This window comes from Amblyomma mixtum, chromosome 3, assembly GCF_055824585.1.
Source record: "Amblyomma mixtum isolate Tamu chromosome 3, ASM5582458v1, whole genome shotgun sequence".
NCBI lineage: Eukaryota > Metazoa > Arthropoda > Arachnida > Ixodida > Ixodidae > Amblyomma > Amblyomma mixtum.
Window position 1 is genome coordinate 256,160,023 of NC_143014.1, and position 16,391 is coordinate 256,176,413.

Here is a 16,391-nt window from a genome sequence, read left to right on the forward strand (position 1 = left end):
ACAAAAAGAGTGCATTTATGTCCAGCTGAAAAACAATTATAGTAGAACTGTCGTGTGCTGCAAAAAATGACTGTAAAAAACCCAAACTATTGAAATTTTTTGTGAATAACCCAGTTTTCATCCGAAGTTGAGCTCGAAAAATGTCGCCCGATTTCTACCCCCCTATTTCCGGAAAAAACAAAACCCATAAACGAAGGGCCCTAAATATGTTACGTGCCATCCTTCCCTCCTTGGTATTTCTCCTTCAGTCCTCCAGAGTCTTCCCAACCTGACTTCTGTTGCTTTGTCTCCTTAGTTGTCTTTGATGGGGGCCAGATGATGTGGTTAGGAGAGAGCGTACGGTCTGCCTGTAGAGGCCTCTCTACTTTGATAAAAGAAATTGTGAGTTTGCAGTTTTGCACAGAAAAAAAAAAAATGGCCCTAATCAGTAGTTCGGAATGCACTCACATTAAGTAGAGAGATGACCTAGGCGATATTAAATAAATGCATGTCATCTGTATTTTACTTCTTTTTAATTGAAGACAGATTGTGTACAATTTAATCCACTTTGTAAATTGATGATTAGGTTAACTTTTCAAGAAAACTCAACATTATACCTGTATTCTTTCTCTTCATAAATTATGCATAAGAGCTTGCTCTGGAAGTGCTTTAGCTCCTGCTGAATGAGTCATCAAAATTGGAAAGATTCTCACATTGCAAAAATGCTGTTTAACTGTTCAGCACATTTTGTAGCATGGAGTCTTTTTTCCATAAATATAAGGTTGATTTGAGTGCAAAAATTTTTTCTTCTCTTTAGCGGTAAGGGTGATGGTTGTTTATTCTTTCTTTTAATTGGTCAGACCCATCTCCTCACTTTGCCAATTACACTAATTACTCGAGTACACTGGATTGTATTGAGGAAATGAACTGATTTAATGAATCGCTTATTTACTGAAAAAGTGCAATACAGTTGAGAAGGATTGTGGCAACAAAGAATAGAAAACTTTAACTGGGCTGCACGTTAGATTTGAGATAGTCCATCAGTCATCCTAAGTGAGTGCGCTGGAGATTATGCATCAGCTCCCGAGCTCCTGCCTCAACTGCCCTTTTGCCTGTTGTTCATAGTCGTCACCCACTGTACCTCCAAGAACCAATTCTTAGAGCAACACTGCTAGGCTCTCAGAGGGTGTGTTCGCACAGTTCTAAGGTATACATTCAGTCGGTGCTGGCCTGCCAAAGCATCTGGGCCGTGTAGCAAAACGATGAACAAATATTCTCTCTGGAGGTGCAATGTGCAATGCAAGGTGCAATGCGGCTCAGATGTCATTTCAAGAAAATAAGCAAAACACGTAACAGATGAATGCACGCACACATGACAACCTTACAAATCCTTTGTATGGAGGCATTTTTTCATGTTACCACAACATTTCTCTTGTGGGAATACAGTTACCATTCTTGTGTAAAGACAGCTGTGTCCATCTGGCCTTCTGTTATCAGCAGCGTGCTTTCTTTTGTACCACAGCGTGGAAAAAAGCTTGCAACTTGTACATTAGCATGTAAACTCGCCAACTAATTGTGTGCAGTTAAATTCTCATTCTTGCCATGCGCACTGTTTGCTTAGGAGATCTTTTAATATCAAACTGGTGACTACGTGACAGGTGCCTCGTCACGACCGTGGACCAAGATGCAGGCATCAGGACTGACAAGGAACCCTTGGTCAACTTGCCGAAGTAAGCCTACCATTCTTTGCATAGCTAACCTACCATGGTAGCTTAGTGCCTGTGGAATTCTTCGACTTTGAACGAGCTTGTAGGTTCATTTTTATTTTTTACTTTTAAGTCAGTGCGCAGATGACCGGGACAACAGAACGGACGAAACACACACTGGCACTTCTCCACCCTTCTGCTGTACTTGTCTTCAGTGTGCTTATTTATTTATTTATTTGAAAATACTGCAGGCCCATGTAGGAGCTATAGAGAAAAAAATTATAAATGAAATAAGTGAATAAAAAACTAACTTGATTACCATATAAACGTGTGTAAGGGCCGCACTTTTTTTTTCCTGATTTTAGGGCCAATTTTCGGGGTGCGGCCCAAATATGCGATGTGCGAAATTTTTTTTTAAAGTAAAAAGACACCAATCAGGCAATGAGCGGCATTTATTCTGCATTCAATCGTCACTCGTGGAGTATTTAAACTCTGAGCTGGTGCTGTGCTCTGGTGTGCGCTCATCCCAAAAGAATCCGTGCAGCATATCCACTGTCAACGTGTAGCCGTTGTGTCGCACTTCCATCACATAGCATAGCAGCTCTTCCAGTTCAGGAAACTCGCACGGCTTGCCTCGGAAAGCAGGCTTTTTCAGCCTGTGTTTCTCATTGAATCCTTTTGGTTGCACCATCATCAGATGCACTCCTCAACCACGTCAATTTCCTGCCCGCCGCACGTTTGCCACGTTCAAGAGCTAACTCCCAGCCATGTAGCTTTTGCAGTGCTTGCCCATCGTGCTAAAACTGCTATGCTTGGCGGCAGCACGTGGAAGCCACAACCACTAAAACTACTACGAACACACCACAAAAGCAACAAAAGGCTGGAGCTGGCGATACTGATGTAGATGAGGATAGCGGAAGGTCGTGGCGGAGGAAAAAATTTGGCGATGATGGTGGCTATAACCTCGGGCGCCATCCATGGACGGCACTTGGAAGCTCCTGTGTGCGTGCATGGCCTCAGAGGCTATGGTGCATGCGTGGCCTCCACAATCAAGGGCACCATTGCTCGCAGCTGGAGCCGATCGTGGAGGCCACGGCGCATGCATTTAGGAGGCTATTCCCACCTAGGTCATGGAAAGTTTGGGTGTGGCCCTTACACGGATTTATTTTTTTTTAAACGTTTCCTTCAGGAAAACGGGGTGCGGCCCATTCACGGGTGTAGCGCTTACATGCGTTTAATGTCCACTATTAATTTTTATGAGCATTAAATTCCCAGCTGCAGCAGTAGTGTTTCTGTGAAGTCAGAAACAGCTGTACTGAATTTCAGCGCATATTTAACCCCATGTGATTGAAACTAATCAGAACTCTCTAATACGGGGCGCCTGATAGCTTGAATGCAGCTTCAGTGCATGAAACTTCATTTAATATTACTTTTATTTAGACAATTTTTATTGTAAATGCTTTTCTTAATGCTTTACATGTTCTAATGAAGTAAAGTATTCATTATTTGTGGCTCTACTACATTTCGCTTTCTTTGTGCCTTGCAGGTACTGAGTGGACAAGTCTGAGGATGGGCTCAAAGAGTGCACATCACAGCCCTTATTTGGCATCAGCACCTATTATGTCACACACGGCCGCATAACTGTTGGAAGCATGGTACGCAGTGGTATTGCCGAAGCCACTTTTGTGAAGTAAATTTTTGTTCTCGTGCCCATTGCTGTAGAAGCTGCTACTGTTATAGTAGTGAACAGCAGCTTTGCTCAGCGGGTGTTTGGTGACATGTTACCTGTTTGAAAGCTCTTGATGTTAAAGGGACACTGAGGACAAATAGAAGTTGGCCTCTATCGATGGGGTGCCCCATTCTCAACACGAAGTGACAGCTGTCACTGAAAATAGAGGTCTTATAAGCTGGAAAAGAGCTAAAAAATTATTATATGTAAGTTTGCTGGCTTAGCACATTAGTCAGCGAAAGCTGAGTGGCATTATAGTGCTAAGAGGTCTGGAGTGGCAGGCCCATTTTGACGTTTTATCAGCGACTGCCCATGTCTGCATCTCACAGGCCTGTTTTGGCATCAGTACGCTTACGTGCGTACCCTGCCTTCTTACGCTTGCACACCTCACAGACTCCAGGGCCCGTTTGCATGAAGCAAATAGTCTAGTTCCCTCTGCTGTCTTATTCACTGCCTAAACCCTGCATAAGGAAAGAAAGGCGCATAATTGGCTCACTGGGTCGGTGTACCTCAAGCACGCTGTGAGGTGGCAGTGGTTTTCACCTACAAATTAAGGCAGTTATGTGCCTTTCTTTTTCTGAAAATGAACTGAGAGTTTAGGCTTTGTTGGTTTTGAGGGAAAGCTATTACAGCTTTTGCTGTAAAAATGGCATACAGTTGTCACCATGAGCAGCCACTTTTGCATGTAAAATGTGTGCATCAACTCCGATAATTTTGGGCGTGGAGAGAAAAAATAATGGCACAAAACTGCTAGCCAATCCTTGAAATAAACACTGCAAATGATGCATGCAATGCATTCATTATACAGTTTGTGTCCACTTACTTAGAGCATTTTCCATTTAAAGCAAATAAGGGGAGAAAAAATTAAAGCCTTGGGTGAACTATGACCATATCAGAATGATAAATGCTAAAACTAGTCTTTACCACATTTTCTTGTGCACTCGCTGCGAGGAATTACTGCGGCAGTTTAAAAAGGCAAGAAATCACTTAAACGCAGACCTAAGAACAGCCAAGGTTTGTTACTATGAATAGCTTTTCGGCAGCGTTAAAAACAGCAACCTGATACAGCCTGGAAAGCTCTCAATAACGTTTTTGGTCAAGGTAGCATTAGGCCGGTTCTGCTGATCACTGCAAATGGCCATGAGCTCCAAGGTAAAGAGCTGGAAAATCACTTTAATAGTCACTTTGCAAAAAACAGTAAATTTTTAGACATTGATAATCTGCAAATTAAGCAGTTAAATATGTCTTACCTGTCACCTCATCAGTACTAGCCCATTCTTAACCTGTGTTTGCAAACAGTTTTTCCCGACCAGATGAAATATGCAAAAATTTCTGTAGGCAATAAAAGCGGCGAAAAAAACCTGCTGATAAACTACAGGCCTATATCGGTACTTCCGGTGTTTTCTGGAGGACTTAAGAAAGTTATTGCATGTCTCGTACCGAACTTCTTTGGTAAGTCAAATATTATTCGCAAGTCAGGTGACCTGCAGGGGGTGCTGAAGTAGCACGGCGAAATCTTGCAACACTGCAGCAATGGCGGATCAAGGGAGGGTTGTGCAAAATTTGTCTCTAGGGACTGTAGTGGGGGTTCTGTGGGGGGGGGGTTCTCTAGTGCCTGTAGTGGGGCAACGTAACCTCCCGTTGTTTCGTTGAGAGCGAATGAGTCCTCAGCACAGGACATATCATCTTAATTGGCGCAAAAAACAAAATCGATAGCAACACAGATATTGTCGCTCTGTGCGTACAGTCATCTGGCATGGGTTTGGACCCGCATGAGTTATCAGTGAAGGTGACAGCTATTTTTCAAGGACTTTCAGCAAAATGCAAGCAGATTGCTGCAGTCTTCATCCACCTGTCCAGGTAAGTAGAATGCTCTATTTCTTTTCGTCAGCTGGTGTAAAACATCGGTGTGGGAAAGCACGACTTACTCTTCGTTTAGTGCCATGTATGTCGAGCTGTCTCGCTGGTTTGAAAGAGGTGAATGGTTTGAAAAGTTGAAGTCACTAGACTGCGCCAATTGCATACTGCAGCACGCGAAATCGTTCTCCCTTTCATAAAGCTGTTGGTTGCACGTGCTTGGCTTTTTCGCCAAGACAATATCGAATAGCCTGTAGAGGTAGGGATGTACAGAACATTTTAAACGCATTTGTGCATTGATATAGAGTTTATTTCCCCTCAGGTTTGTAAAGGTTCAGTAAGCCGTAGGCTGATCATGAAATTTCCCAGGAAGAATAGAATGTGGTCGGTGGTATGACTGGCAGATCCCGTTGCGGGCGCACCGCGGCCTGTCGGATAGACCAAATGACCCGTTTTCTTTGTAGTGTGACGGTTTTTCAGGCTGGCGGATGGTCGCCCGATCTCCTCAGCAGATTGGCGGTTGAGTGAAACCACACCCATGAAAGACAATGCGTTTGTTTCTAGAAATAAGCGAAACGAGCAACTACATTTATATGCTCACGCTCCGACCCTTACCAGGGAAAACCAGTGGCTGGAAGTTTGCATACATACATTTAGAGCAGCCATATGTTCAAGTTTTATTGTTGTAGCATGGCTGCAAGAAGTTTATCAGTATGCACTGGGCCTTTACTTGTGTCTAGCTAATATCCTATTAATTTTGTACAGATATCTGTCTGATTATCAGCAGCGTGAGCCTGATGTTGCTTTAAGAGCGTGTTTTATGTATTCTGGCTGCTTGAATAATGTGAACTTTAACTGTTGTCAAAAATTAGTAAATCCTCTGACTCATTCAAAATCTTTTTTTTAGTGTGGGGCTCCGGGCATTGCAGGTGCTGAGCTGCACAGATGTGGAATGTGCATGGGCAACAAAAAAAAAGGACGTGCAAGAGAAGTATGCACCAGGGCCGCTGTGGAAAATTTGCCACACAAAACTGCCCACTCCTGCACATCTGCTTCCAATCAACGACTGTGAGAGCATGGCTGCATTACTCTGCAGCAGTGCACCCAACTCTGCATTGGCATTCCACAGGTAAATGCTACGTGCATATAGTTTATTTTTTAGTGTTGGTGGATTCAGAAAGCTGCATTTTAGGAAACGTGAATGACTTATCCCTTCATGATGTTTTCGAAGTTATGATTATTTGTGTATGGAGTTTTTGGTTAATTTCTTCATCTCCTTTAAGTGTGGCTCCTTCTGTGCATTATGCATTTCTCTGCTGAGTCTCTACTGAGGTTTCAGTGTTTGTTTCATTTGCCTTTGCAGCTTTACACAACAGTCGTGGTTTTTCATAAGTAAACATTTCTGATATAAATTTAGAGTAAGGCAACAGCAGTACTCAACTCCTATAATGTAATGGTGCTTGACAGTGAAATAAATGATTTGGGCAGCCCATAAGGCCGAGTAGGTTTATTTCCTCTGAGTGCATCGACTGCAGCTGCCCAGTTTCAAGAAAGTTGCACAGCCTTCCTTTGCGGTCGTGCTACTTTGGTTAGGGCACTGATGTTACTGTGAGCAATAAAAGAAGTATACAGGCAGCTTGGTTTAGCATGCTTACAGATAACAGGATGTCATGACCACAGACAAGTGAAGACTCAGATGGCCCTGGGTGTTGCAACTGCTTTGCACTGTATGTTGTAATGCTTATGCACCATGATTAATCATATTCTGTGACCTTGGCATTGTATTCAAGAAAATTATGTGAATTGACCAAAAAAGCAGAAAGATATGTCTGCTTCTACACTAAAGTGTTGTTCATAGTGAGGTGCACTTCATTATTGCCAAGTGTTTAACAATACTGTATTGGATTCTTGTGCAGAAAACGCAAGCAGCCAGGAAAGCTGAACTCTTCAATGCCTGTTCAAGGAATAAGCAGTGAGTATTGGCAATGAAGAAGGATGGATAGCTGGGCGAGTTTGTAATAATACATCGTGGGAGGGAACAGCGCAAACAAGACGACAGACGAAGCAAGAGGACACAAAGACGAGCGCTCGTCTTTGTGTCCTCTTGCTTCGTCTGTCATCTTGTTCGCGCTGTTCCCTCCCACGATGTATTATTACAAACTCGCCCAGCTATCCATCAATCTTCAATGTATTTCTATTGCACAGGGCCCTTCTCAGTGTTTCAACTTCAACCTAACTAAAACAGCGCTCGTCTTTGTGTCCTCTTGCTTCGTCTATCGTCTTGTTCACGCTGTTCTCTCCCACGAAGTATTGGCAAGATGTAGTGCCAATTTCTGGGATAAATATGCAATAAGCTGCCCACAGAAAAAGTGTAGTAGCAGGAACATTCATTTCATGTGATGGTAAGCACATGCGCACAGCCCCGTATCATATATTTTTTTACATGCCGTAACTGGAATAAAGAACTTCTTCAGTGAAGTCTGTGTAGCATCGCTTCTGTTTTCATAATGGAATGCATAAAATCACTACCGTGCTATAAATGCAATCATGAGGCCTACCGCTTTGTCATTGTGGCCTGCTGTTTTCAGAAGGAATGTGGCTGAATGCGAAACAAATTTCTGTTCTTGCAGTGAGGCAAAAGTGCTGCAATAGTCTGCATATTTATATAACTATGGTAACGTGTTTGCCACTTGTGCTCAGTGTCTCAGTAGAGCGCTTTCAGTGGAACATTTTTTGGTGTAGTGTACTCATGTAGCACCATTCATAGTTAGTATGTTTTTGTCTTCACCTTGGAGCTGCTTAGGTGGCGAAACAGATGTCATAGCTCTTGGAACTATCTTCAATTTGTTGTCTTGTGGCTCAGAAGCATTTTAGAAAAAGTGCTTTGCTTTGTGACATTATGAAAAGCTGAATGAATATGCTTCTTTAAAGAGCATAAAAGACACAGATGCAGACAGAGAAGACACACACAGCTCTTACTCTGCTTTTGCAGGTACTGGAATATGCTTTTGAACATGTGCTGAATGTGCTTTTTGCAGGTACTGGAAAAACACATGCAGAAAAACAGATAGGGAAAAACCTGGCTAGCAATAAAATAATTTTATGTTACTCCACTCGCTTCATGCAGATCTACGAAATGTACACCTTTCAAGTAAATCATTTAAGGCTTCCGCAAGGTGAAAGAAAAGCTTCCTCATTCTGGTGCATTTGGTGCGCAACATGAAGGGAATGTGTAGAGGGTAATGAAGGTATAGATACATTTTTTTAGACTAAAGCTAATTAATGAATAATTGGCACTAGAGGAACACCAGTCAATGAGCACAAAGTAAGTTGAGTGCAGAGGTGCACGTTGTGGAGCACTTAGTGCTGGCATGATTCTTATTTCAAGGTAGAAAATGAAAGCAAGATGGTTCATAAGTGCCCTTGCTCTGTATTGTCTTATATAGATCAATGGCTGATTAAGTGGCTAAAGAAAGCAATTACATGCATCGTCATGTGCTGATTGCAGTGGCTTGACATGAAGTGATTAATTGCACTGTTCTAGGAAGTAGCTGGCTATTTTTTTAGGCACAGATGCGTAAAAGAAAGTGAGTGTTCATTCACTAGTACCGCTGCTCTTTTTTGATGTTCGAGAACATTTGTTTTAAGGTAGCTATGTGCTTATTTGGGCAGACAAAAAGACCCGCTGCCATTGCTGCCCTCCGCCACTTCTGGTGCTGCTTAAGGAAGAGGCATAAAGCAAGACTGCAGAAGGCGTGTTGGCATACATATGTGACGTGCATGGCTCGGAGACTGTCCGGGAAGAAAGTGAACGTATAACACGCGGTCAGCAATCTACACCAGCATGGCACATGTTTAGGAAGGGCCTTGTAACTGCAAGCATTGCACACGCTTGCATGACCCGTGCCAAGACGTATCTGTGCACAAAGGCCGCACCAAATATTGGTCCATTTCTGAGCCTTATCCTCAGAACATCCCATGTAAGCACCCCTGCCATGCGAGCTGTTAGTGCCAAGGAAGATGCTGCACGCAGTACATATGTGCAGTGGCAGGAAGCCCAGGGCCATAGATTAGAGTTGCGGCTCACTGGCCTGATTTTGCATAGGGATCTGCCTTTTATTATCTGCTCTCCCGATGGCAGGGTAACCTTTCTCTGCCAGTGCTGCGAGGGCAGGGAGGTCCTATTGGAAATTAAGTGCCCTGTAAAGCTGCAAAATTCTTTCAGCAGTAGTGAAATGCTGAGGCCAAAGTTAGAACATGTCACTCAGCTAAATGTGCAGATGGCTATCTGTGGTGTTAAGGAAGCGCACTTCTTTGATTTTTGCAGTAACCTAGAATTTACATGTGTAGATGTGATTCATGATGAAGAGATCTTTGAATCTTTCAAGGACTCAGTTGTTGACATCTACAAGGCACGTGTAGTGCCCGATCTTTTGGAGCAAGTAGGACAGTAAATTTTTTGTTTCATTTAGTCCCTTGTGTCTTTGCTGTTAAGTGTCAGATGTTCTATCACTGTGCTTAAAGGGGCCATAAAGCATGATGAAAAGAGAGCAAGGGGAAAAAACTGGAAATTTATGGGTGTAACATTCTCAAGCAGCCTGTCGGATATCACGGACTCTGTACTGGAGGGCTCCAGATTATTTTTGACTGGCTGGTTTGTGTTTTATAGGGGTTTAACGTCCCAAAGCAACTCGGGCTATGAAGGATGGTGCAGTGAAGGGCTGCGGAAATTTCGACCACCTGGGGTTTTTTAACGTGCACTGACATTGCACAGTACACGGGCCTCTAGAATTTCGCCTCTATCGAAATTCGGCTGCCGCGACCAGGATCGAAGTCGCGCCTTTCGGGTCAGCAGCCGAGCACCATAACCACTGAGCCACCGCAGTGGCTGTCAACCAGCTGGGGTTCTTTAATGTGCACAGACAGACGGTAAAACTTATTTGTTGGTCAGTGTTGAGCAGTGTGATGGGGAGGGCCCCCTATTCCAGGAGCCCCACGGCAACTGAAACTGCTGTTGACCAGCCGGTCAGGTGAAGCTGGTCGGCCAAGTTGTGGCTGGCCCAGGCAGCTTCGCACTGCTCCAGGGAAGGGTTAGGAATTGGGGCACCACGTGATCGCATCAACATCTTGCAACATGAGGGCTCCCTTTGTGTTAAGACTCCATCGAAAGTCAGGCATTGCATCTATGAAGTTGCAATTACATAACATCATCGATGGGTCGTAGGTAAACCTGCTCTTTGCCCTCACCAGAAAGTGCACATCCTTGTTGCATAGGCGAATTTTCAACATGCTTAGCCATTTCCCTTGCTCTTCTGTTACCATACGAGTTAGTGGACCCTTTAATGCTTAGGACATAATGGCTGGTGCTCCGTCTGTGGTATGAAAACTGTAAACATTACTTCCTGCTTCTCACCGAGTGCCTTTCTGCACAGCTGTTGAAATTAGGGGACTGAGAGCATTTTTGATTGTATTCAATCTGAAATAAAGCCTAAGAATGCCTCTTCATCTTTTTGCAGAGCTAGGCAGCTGTGCTCGAGCTACAACTACCTGCTTCTAGTTGTTTCATGGGAATATGCCCGAAGTATGTGTATGCCCTACCTTGGCTTTTGGAATTGTTAGTGCTTGATGGTCACGCCTAACACGTCATCACTAGAAATGCCTTGCAATGATCCTCATCTTTCAACAAGCCTTTATTGAAATGCTGGCTGAAAATCTGTTTGGATATGGTTTGCCATGCATGCAAAACATGTCAGATTTATGCCCAGTATGCACTCAGGGAAGAGAGATGAACACCCAAAGGATAACCGGTTCCAGCACAGCTCGGAGAGCACACAGAATAGAGGTACAAAACAATTGTATGCATGCAACCACAGCAGTGGCCAGTGGTTTGAGCATCTGCTTCGTATGCAGGATGTGCAAGGTTCACTGCCCAATCCTGCCAAACATTGACCACTCTGTATAAACTTTTGTGTTTGAATTGCTCAGAAAAATGGATTTCTTTCCCTGCCTCCAGCAGACCACGCTTCAGCCATGGTGTTCCTTGCACCATAAATAAAATCAGTTCATCAGTTGTATGCAAGCACATTTATTCAACAAGAGCAATTGTTCCATTTTGTTATGTTTAGCATGAGCATAGAACAAACTTACAAAAATTGACAAACAATTGCAGTATCTCACAGGAAACGATGTCCAGCAATATTTCACGATGAAAGGTTCGTTATACCAGCAATGACCTTGAGGATGTCATCCAACTGCCCAACCATGTTACACGGCCCTTTTGTTGCCAGGATCTTGAACATTTTCATTCGTTGGATCGCACGTTCGACATGCAACCTGGCCAAAGCAATCGTCTGGGTTCGAAGAGCTTCCCCCTTAGACAGCTGCTGCTTTTGTTTTTTGAATGGAGCCTGGATAAGATGAGTGAGGTAGTGTGTGCAAATTTCGTCAATTAAAAACCCACGATCAGCCATGATTGCAACTGATATTGGCTCAAGTGCATCAATCAGGCCACTTTGTTCGAGTATGGCCTTATCAGACGCGTCCCCCCCATAGCCTTCACTTATATAAGCAATCATGCCAGCTGGAGTGATGGCTATCATATATTTAGCTGTGAATCCCCTCTTGTAGTGTGAATACACTCTCAGTGCACACTGCAAACAGTTGGGCTGCCCCAAAGCTATCTCGGTGCAGTCAACAACAACTCTTACATTACTGAACTGCTTTGGCAGATGTTCAACAATTTCCTCTTTCGAGGGGAGCATGACAACAAATTTTAGAACTTCAGACAATACCTGCACTGTTTCTGTAATGATGTTGTTGCATGTTGTTATTGTGGACTCAAACAAATGCCTGAGGGAGGCGGTTGATATATTGTGCTTTAACTTCATCAATGTTAAAACAGTCCTCTCTCTTGCTGACGTGTGCTGTTGACCAGACAGTGGGTGTAGTTTTTTGTAGCACTCGATGAGTGCATTCAGAACTGCTACTGACGGCAGCCCTGTGAATGTTGTTACATTTTTGTCAGTGATCATATCTGCAAACGTTTTTGGGAATCCTCCAGATTGCACTTGCACTGCTTGTCTTCTGTACAGCACTTAAGTGAGCCCAATTCCAGGAGGATGCCTGCAATGTCCCTTTCTTGCTCCGAGTGCTTGGTTATAAATTGCAGAGCTTGTGGCTCTTGAACTGTAGTTGTGCACCATAAATCCTATCGGAAAAAAAAAGTGGCAATCACATTGCTTAGTAAAGCAAATTTTGCTTTACACAACACATTTGGAAACAAGACAGTTGTAGAGTTCATGCTAATGCATGTAGTTATTGCATCAATAAAATAAGTGTTGAGTGAAATGTCAACCCACTGTATTCTCTGCATCTTTGTTGCACAGAACCATTGGGGAACTGTGCTCTATACTGGAGCCCCAGGTCAGAGTAGAGTCCTGGAAGAAAAATTTGGCCTAGAGATAAAGTGATTTGCTTCACAAGTGAAACAGTACGAATGGCAAGTTGCCCATGCCAATAAGATTGAGGTTCAGTGCATTTGGCAAGTATTCTCGGATAGTGAATGGCAGTTTACCAGTTTCCTCAAGAGAAGAGTATATTGTATCTTGCTAGTACTTGGTATAGGGCAGAAACACTGAGGCTACTGAAAAGGTTGAGCTTAACGCAACACGGTACGGGAAGCAAAATGATAAATATAGCATTAAGAGACTGGATAAGAGTAGAGTGGGTCGGGGAATAAACAGGAGTTAATGATATTCTAGTCAAAAGAAAGAAGCAATGAGCATGGCACAGCTTTGTCACGTGATTTGGAACTTCCGGGTCGTTAATGTGGTTTTGTTTGTGTGGGAATTGCTTGCAGACATGCGGTTTCTGTCTTTCTCTCCTTAATACTGGCACTCACATTGCTGGAAAAAGGATGTTGTGCGCTGCCTCAACCAGCAGAAACTTCACTGCAAAGGGATGCAACATGTTCCGAGTGCCATCAAGTATAGGGAATGGCAAAAACAGTGCGCCGTTGCGATCGGCTGGCAGACTGCCTTTGATGGTCAACCCTAGGCTATATGTTTCGAGAATTTTTTGGCGGCAGAGTTTGAGAGCGTTGAGGAAGTTGAAGAATTCGGTCAAGTATGTTGTTTATCTCCTTGAGGAGCACCAACTTCTTGCTCAGAAGACTCGGCTATGTGCCACAACTATTTTCACATGACGGCGGCAGCACCGCGCGGGCTATGTTTGCAAATATATGCTGTTCGGCCTCCGTCAGTACAGCGTGACAACTTAAGATGTTAAAGGACAGGACGATTATTCCTCAGATATTTGCACTGAATGTGAGTAGCTCGAATCAATAGCTTATACTTAAGGTGTGTGTGGTCACTACCGTCAGCTGTTGAAACGGTGACACCGCGGCCACGTACGGCGGCATCTCGTTCGCTGGCACTGCTCTGGTCGCAGCGTTAAGGTATGCTTACGAGCACTTGTAAAAGTTATGAATTATACTTTGAGGCCATTTTCGCTAATTTCATGCTCGAACTGAAAGACGTTTTCACCAGAACACTAGTCGACATGAGCACGCAGCAAGTGTGGAAAATTATAATTAAGCAAGCTGTTACACTTAAGTTCCCTGTTCGTGTGGACCCGCATGTTGAAGTAATGTTTCTTCATTTCCTTTGTGCGGAGAGGGAGGCTGACAGACAAGGTGACCGCATTAGGAAGTGATGAGATTATTATTTACCGCCTTTCTTTTCGTACTGAGTCACTAAGTTGGGAAAAGCTTCACTTCAGGATAACATAATCAAAAAAATACAGCAGCCAACATAGTATAGCTGTTTTTCACATTTCATTGTATAGAACTTGAGAGAATTGACATCTGAGAGAAATGTTAAAATACTGAACTGTCAATGTACTGCAAAGCATCATTTCCAAACTGTTTAGGTGCTGAACATGCATGTGAAGTAAATAAATGTCTACGTCTCTAGCTTACATATGTGATGCATTGCACGCTTGCATTTAGTAATATTGCACTTAATTTTCGACTAATTGAGATGGACATTGGTGATTTCAAAAAGTGCAAGATGCTACAAGGAAGGCAGAGGCTGGTCTATTGTTTGGGTCCATAAGGATCAAGAGTAATAATCATGCTATGAAACTGCTAGTTTTAAAAAGCCAAGGAAGACATGGTGTTCACAAATATTCGAGACTTTTTGATATCACTAGTGTCTTAGGGATGGTGTATCAAAGTCATTTAACATGCAAGCTGTGCCGCATTAATGCCAAAGATAAAACTGGGCAAATGCCTTTTGTTCAACACTTCACAAGAGTTTGTAACAAACTTGTAGAAAATGCTCAAAACAACTCTGATCAAGCTTCTGTGTGTGCTGTAAAATCCGAAGCATGATGTTTTTTTACGCTCGACCATACTGTTTATTATAGTTTACTATTTGTCACTCAGATCTCCTGAATTACTCATTTATTACATGCTGTAGAAAATGCACAGCAAAAGCCTTTGCAAGACAAATATATGATGTTATTACCCGCAGGTCAAGAAGAGTTTCCCATTAATAGCTGAGAAACTTCCTCCTCTTGTAGTTCGACAGTAAAGCTGCCCATGTCAGAGCTTGTTCTGCTTTTGGCTGCTGTTTGCTAACTGTTTTGTCTTTGTGCCTGACTTTGTTTATGTTGTGGTGCCTGTAGTGAAGGTCTGCAGCAGGCTTTGATGCCTTGCTTTGGCTTTAGGTTTTCATTAGAAAAAACACAAGGCAAGCTCTTTTGCCTAGCTGCTAGTGTTGTTACTTACCTACCTTACCTTGAACACTGTGCATACAGTGCGTTATACATTTCCACATTTTTGTACATAGCTAGGCATCAACAGCTGAGGTGCCAACCATTGTTGACACCTGTCCATACACAGGCTGGTGGTTTCCCTTCAACTAGGCTCAGAGCACAAAGTACACGACAGCAAAATGGCTGCAGGCTCTCCTCTGCCTTGATGGGAAGCACCATTGACTTTTCATCCTGAAGCTAGTGAACGTTCAGGAGATGACACAAAACAAAGCATTTATTTTTGTACATTTTTTTCATCTACATAATGTAGAAACCAGCATTGGGAAATCGAGTAGAAAAATTCTTAACATTCATAGCTGGAAGTTATATGTAAATGGCATGTAATGTCCCACACCACCATGCAGGATGTGAAATGCATTGCAGTGCAGTGCGTAACTATGCATAGTTAATTTTGTTTGTGAGCAAAGTTCTTATGTGTCCACCAAAGCCGCAGTAAGTGAATGCCTCTCACTGGTGGAATAGCTGCCATGTAACTTGCCCATCCAGGCTCTTGACGCACATATAAGTAGACGTTTTCAGCCACAAAGTCTCAGTGCATGCTTGTTGGGGAATAATTCGTACATGCAGAATGACTAAAGAGTGCTGAAAATTCAACACATTTGTAATGCAGTTGCATTTCAGCTCAACTAAAGTTAAGTCACTTGACAGAGATGTTAAGCATGCCAGCTTCTGCAGTATTTGTTCCATGAAGCATAACAAATATTCACCGAAAGCAATTAAGCTGACATGTACAGGAACCGATAATGAAACAGATTGTGCCCCTTGCTAAGGTTGTAAAACATTGGTAAGTACAGGTGCCGTCAAAAGTAAATAGAAGGCAATATTAACGAAAAAATGTAATCATTGCCGCTCAATTCATGCATCCTTAAATACATATGTGCAGACTAATTGTGATTGTGTGAATTGCACTGTGCACCAAAAAAACATGGACCATTATGATATAGAGTTAAAGAAATTACATTTTTTTGACAAAGTTGGATTCCGTTTACTTTTGATGGCGACTGTACACAGACTTTTGAGAGGAGGAGCGACACGTGGGCAATGAGGGACGCCGTAGTAGAGGCCTCCATATTAATTAAGACCACTGGGAGTTCTTTAACGCGCGCTTACATAGCGCAGCACACGGGCGCCTTTCGCGCTTCGCCTCTATCGAAACGCGGCCGCCGCGTCCTGGCCGGATCGGTTCCGCGGACTCGGTAGCCGAGCGCCGTAACCAGTAGGCCACCGCGGCGTGTATAGAAAGAGTACCGAAAGTCCTCCGAAGATTTGCACGGTTTAATCAT

At 43.2% G+C, this 16,391-nt stretch overlaps 1 protein-coding gene and 1 pseudogene across 11 annotated transcripts in view; one reads left to right on the top strand and one right to left on the bottom strand.

Moving 5' to 3' along the window:
- The window catches only part of LOC149354464 (uncharacterized), a 56,843-nt gene that overhangs the window by 18,574 nt on the left and 21,878 nt on the right, over positions 1-16,391 (top strand). For 6 of the 10 annotated variants that reach the window (XR_016291329.1, XR_016291323.1, XR_016291328.1 and 3 more), the window contains 5 exons: positions 1,638-1,709; positions 3,232-3,340; positions 6,179-6,400; positions 7,188-7,243; positions 10,788-10,852. The gene's annotated coding sequence lies outside the window, so the exon portion shown is untranslated. Of the gene's footprint in view, positions 1-1,637; positions 1,710-3,231; positions 3,341-6,178; positions 6,401-7,187; positions 7,244-8,309; positions 8,354-8,943; positions 12,619-16,391 lie in introns of those variants that run through there. The other 4 variants (XR_016291324.1, XR_016291326.1, XR_016291327.1 and 1 more) reach the window with 4 other exon arrangements.
- On the bottom strand, positions 11,445-12,905 carry LOC149354465 (uncharacterized; annotated as a pseudogene). Its single transcript, XR_016291322.1, has 2 exons — positions 12,630-12,905; positions 11,445-12,478 (listed from the first exon to the last, which is right to left on the bottom strand). The product of XR_016291322.1 is annotated as an uncharacterized LOC149354465 (transcript).